This window comes from Acanthochromis polyacanthus, chromosome 20, assembly GCF_021347895.1.
Source record: "Acanthochromis polyacanthus isolate Apoly-LR-REF ecotype Palm Island chromosome 20, KAUST_Apoly_ChrSc, whole genome shotgun sequence".
Lineage (NCBI taxonomy): Eukaryota > Metazoa > Chordata > Actinopteri > Pomacentridae > Acanthochromis > Acanthochromis polyacanthus.
Genome location: NC_067132.1, coordinates 14,076,309 through 14,080,916, shown reverse-complemented (window position 1 = coordinate 14,080,916; position 4,608 = coordinate 14,076,309). Strand labels below are relative to the sequence as shown.

At 37.5% G+C, this 4,608-nt stretch overlaps 1 long non-coding RNA gene across 1 annotated transcript; it reads right to left on the bottom strand.

The window, feature by feature from the left end:
• Window positions 1-1,627: 1,627 nt before the first annotated feature.
• LOC127531329 (uncharacterized) lies at window positions 1,628-4,324 on the bottom strand. Its single transcript, XR_007938396.1, has 4 exons — window positions 2,891-4,324; window positions 2,692-2,760; window positions 2,478-2,594; window positions 1,628-2,349 (listed from the first exon to the last, which is right to left on the bottom strand). It is a non-coding gene; the product is annotated as an uncharacterized LOC127531329 (long non-coding RNA).
• Between the last annotated feature and the right edge of the window lie 284 nt (window positions 4,325-4,608).

Below are 4,608 nucleotides of genomic sequence, written 5' to 3'. Positions count from 1 at the left end.
GAATGACATGGGTCCCACTTAGATAGCATGGAGCGATGTTCACACTCTGCAATGGACACCGATTAAAAAAAAAAAGAATGGAAATTTTAATTTAAAAAATCAAAGCTTTAAAGAATGTAAGACTTTTAACTGCTATCATTCGACTGGTGTGATAAAAATTCTTCTAAGAAGACAAACGCAAATGTGTGCCATGAATGTGCAAAGCTTGAATATAGCATCACTCACTGCTGGTTTTAACAAATTTTTACAATGTACTTCTGTCCTCTGTCTGTAAATAGAAGAATGTGTGTTGATGCATGGTGGAAGAAAAAGTTAACCACAGATGCCCAACTTGGACAGCATGGCATTTCATGGCATGGCATGGCATGGCATGCACACTCCAGAATGGATGAGTATGAAATGAGTTTTTGAAATGTAAAAATAGTAACCTAAGGGTATCACAAATGAATGTTATATCATTACTGTCATTACTTTTCTGCTTTACATTTAATAGATTATAATAACTAACAAACACAAAATTTAACATGACTGAACAGAAAGCTTGAACCTAACCTTCTGCTAATGTGCAACCTTGAGTGTTGTAAAGGTACAGAGCTTACATGTAGCATCGCATCATTGGTAGAAACTGCTGCGGTGTTTTCATCTTAGTATGTGGCACTCGCCACAGCTAAGTATAGATGGAAATAATCAAATGGGGATACTGACAGCAAATTAATTATTTTTTTTACAATACACAATAAGTATTAAAAAATAAATAATGCATAAAAACCTTTTGAAAATTTCTGTAATAATTAAATGAAGAAGGAAAAGAAGGTCCACTGTTGGATGGTACAGAATGATAAGAGTCCCCTCTTTGATGGCACAGAACGACATGGGCTCCCTCTTAGTTAGCATGGAGCGATGTTCACACTCCTGCATGTGTGTGTAAGAAGAGGATATATGCCTGATCACCGATTCAACTCAGAGATGAGTCACATTCAGTTCAATAATCCTGGATATTACAAAGTCCTAAGATGGTGTTTTTATAACCTTTCCATTAGTTTTTAAAAAAATTCAGTTGTAAATACAACATGACTGATTGGCATAAGTCTGAAGTGTTCTTTGAGGGAAATCAAAAATGTAAATTTCAATATAGTTTGAGATGAGATGGTATATTTGATGGGTTACTTACAGAATCAGTATCTTCAAGCATAACTGGATTTAATATTTTTGTCATAATATACTAAGGTTCAACTTCAGAGTATATTTCAACCATTTTCAAACTTTATCTAATTAAATGCTATTTAGAAGCAGATGGAACAAGCATGTTTTAAGGAAAAAGAAAAGCATTACATTTTGCTAATGTTTTGTATTCTACCCAACTTTGCTTGTAATAGCAATAGCTATCACATAACACCTGCCTACAATCACGAATGTAAAACAGTAAAAAGCACAATACAGGATGTTCCGTGAAATCAAGTCAATGTTTATTTAAAGTGATGTTGAGTCCACACACACACTCCTAAACTGAGGGTTTATCACTTGCTTTTGCTGGACTCCTAACGACGGTAATGGTTTTTTACATAATAAACTGTTCAGACAGTTTATGACATAAAAAAACTCATAAGCTCATTAAAAGAGCCCCCCCCCCCCGCCCCCGCGGTAGTGCAGACTTTCCACCCTCAGTGATGAGTGACCACAACGATAACACACAAATTATAGAAATATTAAAAGTGATAGATAGATAAATAGGGAGACACATTTAAAAACCATGAAAAGAGCTACAGACAATGAAAATATTTTTTATAAAGCAAGAGGTCGTTATTAACAATAAAAATTAAATAATAATCAAGAAGAGCATAATAAAAAATTGCAACAGGCAATAAAACAATGAAAAGCAAGACATAATACAATGACGAGCAAGGCACAATACAAACAATGAAGAGTTAGCGGTAATTAAAACAATGACACTGATGCTCCATTTACATGGACTACCAATGTTATGAGTCTAACACTGAAAGCTCCATTTTACTGGACTCTCAGTATTAACACTCTACATTGATACTCCATATGCGAGCTCCCAGAATGACATTGAACATTGATCATCCACAATGCGAGCTCTCAGTATTTATTGTCTCAATACCCCTGACTCAAATGTTTTTTTTTCATAGAAGTGATTCAGTTGTGAACAAAATATTTCACAGCTTTCCAGTCTCTGTCATTATCCTTTAGAATATTGTTTTCATGTAAGCATTTCTCACAGTCTAGTTTGCTAGGGATCTTCATTTCCTTCAGGAATCTCTTAAAATGCTGTTCAATGATATCCCTCTCTCTTTGGGACCAGGGCCTTTAGGGTTTCCCTCTAAATAACTTAAGAAAGTAAGTGGATATTAAATTTTACACAACTGAAAACACATTTTAGTTGTGAGACCACAATCAGTTCTTAAAAAATAAATGTCATGATATTAATAAGTAATATTCTTGTACTGTAAACATACTTTTTGGATCGTATGGCAATTTCTCTGTGTCTTCAACAGGCTTTTCCGAGAGGTCAGTCCTTCTTGAAAGAGTAGCCCTTTCTTCTGAATCCTCCGCATCCAAGTTTCCTGAAACCACTTGGGTAGAAACAAATAAAATGCAATTATTTAAATAAATTGAATGAATGAAAGCTAAATACTATACTAAAATACTGCATCCCATGCAAAAACTTACCATCCTCATCTGTAGGGGCAGACTGGTCTTTAGAGTGAAAATTTTCTGTTTCTGAGTCACTGGAGCCATCTTCAACGGCAACAAAATCAAAGAAAAAACACATTCTTAATTTTTAAAATTAATCTATTTGCATTGTTTTGTGCTTTACAAAACATGAAAATTAAGTTCGAAAACTTGTATGAAAGAATATTTTACTTACAGTCAATGTTTGGGATAATGTCCTCCAGGGATTATCCTTTGAATTTGCCCATTCCATTTTGGATGGCAAACAGAATTCTGCTTTTGTCACTTGCAGAGTTGCTTCAGGCATTTTGTAAAACTTCCTATGCACATTAATGTTGTGTCCCTTGAATGTTGCCAGCTGGTCCAGTTCATTATCTTCTAAGTTTAAAAGCTGTGAAACTGTAGCCACATGCTTTCTTAGTGTAGTGGAGGGGATGTTTTCTGGATGCTTAGCCCCACAGCTTTGTGCATATCGCCTTAAAGTGTCACATCCACGAATAGGCTCCACAGACTCTTTGACAGGACAAGCAAAAATGTAGGGGTTGCTTGGAGAAACCCCAACATTGTCTCTAGTGTTGATCAGAAGATCTATGGATTCTTTTGCATCTGTTGAAAGGAGTATTGGTACTTTGCGTCCTCTTTTCCCACGCACTTCTATCCTGGTGAGGTTTTCACACAATTTTTTTTCAAAGGCTGTGAGGCTCTGCAGAATTTCATCTTGCATAATGTGTTTGTTTCTGTGTCGGTATGTTTCGACCTCCATCCTGGAAACCTCTCCTTCACGATGCCAGTTGAAGAGGGTCAGCTGTGTCAAAGTTGCTTGAGAAAGATTATTCCATGCGTTTGATGATGGACACTCCAGGAGGGACTTTCTGCTGACCTCCACAGCAGTTTTCAAGTGGTCCTGGAGCTTCTTTATGTCCTTGGCAAGAGGCAGTACTTGTGGCTTGTTCCATTTCCTCTGGTACAACGTTTTTAATGCATTTGATGGCACGTGGGTTGTCCATTCCAGTTGAATTAATTTGCTGAAATGTTCTGCTTGTGCCTTTAAGATGTCATCCTCTAGTCGCAGAGCCTCTCCCTACAAAATATATCAGACCTTCATCGGGGAATGGCGTAGTTTTAGTGCAGTTGAGGGAACTGCAAATCTGTTTGTTAGGTGGTCAAATCCTGTCATCTTTTTCACTGCCGCAAGCACAGTGTTAAATTTAGCCGGGGTAATCAAGTCCTTCAGGAAAACAGTGTCTTTGTCAAGATCTCTTGCCACCAGAACAAGTCTGGTAAGTTCTCGCATTTTATTTCTCATATCTGCTCGATGGCATCCAACTTCTCCATTTTTCAGGAACATCCTCTCACCCAATGACAGAATCAGTTGGTTGGATTTCACCCGTCGTGTAACAGCATCATATGTCATGTCCTCCAGAATTTTTTTAAGTCCATCGGAAACGGGATGGTCCATTGGCAAGAGGAAGGAGCAATATGTCTGAACTTTTCGTTTCACTGGCCCGTCTGGTCTCAATTTGCAACGCCTTTGATGCCTCCAGAGATCTGTTCTGATGTACATAGCCAAACAAAAATAGCATGGCAGAAAGTCTGTTGCTGACAACAAGTAGGTTGTTTGTCTTTTTGGTACCATTTGTCCTTGACGTGCGGATTTGACTGAACAGTTATGTATGTACTTTCCCTTGTTCCTTATTTTGCTCAGAAGAAAACTGCGCATCGTGGATCCTTGCTTGTGTGCAAGTGCCTTTGCAATGTCAACTTCATCTTGATGTTTTCGCATCAGGTGTCTTGTAACTTTTCCGAAAGGCTTCTCACAATAGAGGCAATAATTTTTCTTGTAATAGACACGTTTGTGTGGGGTGTTTGAGGACATTTTCACTTTGACACCCTTCAAACTGCATTCAAGGACAT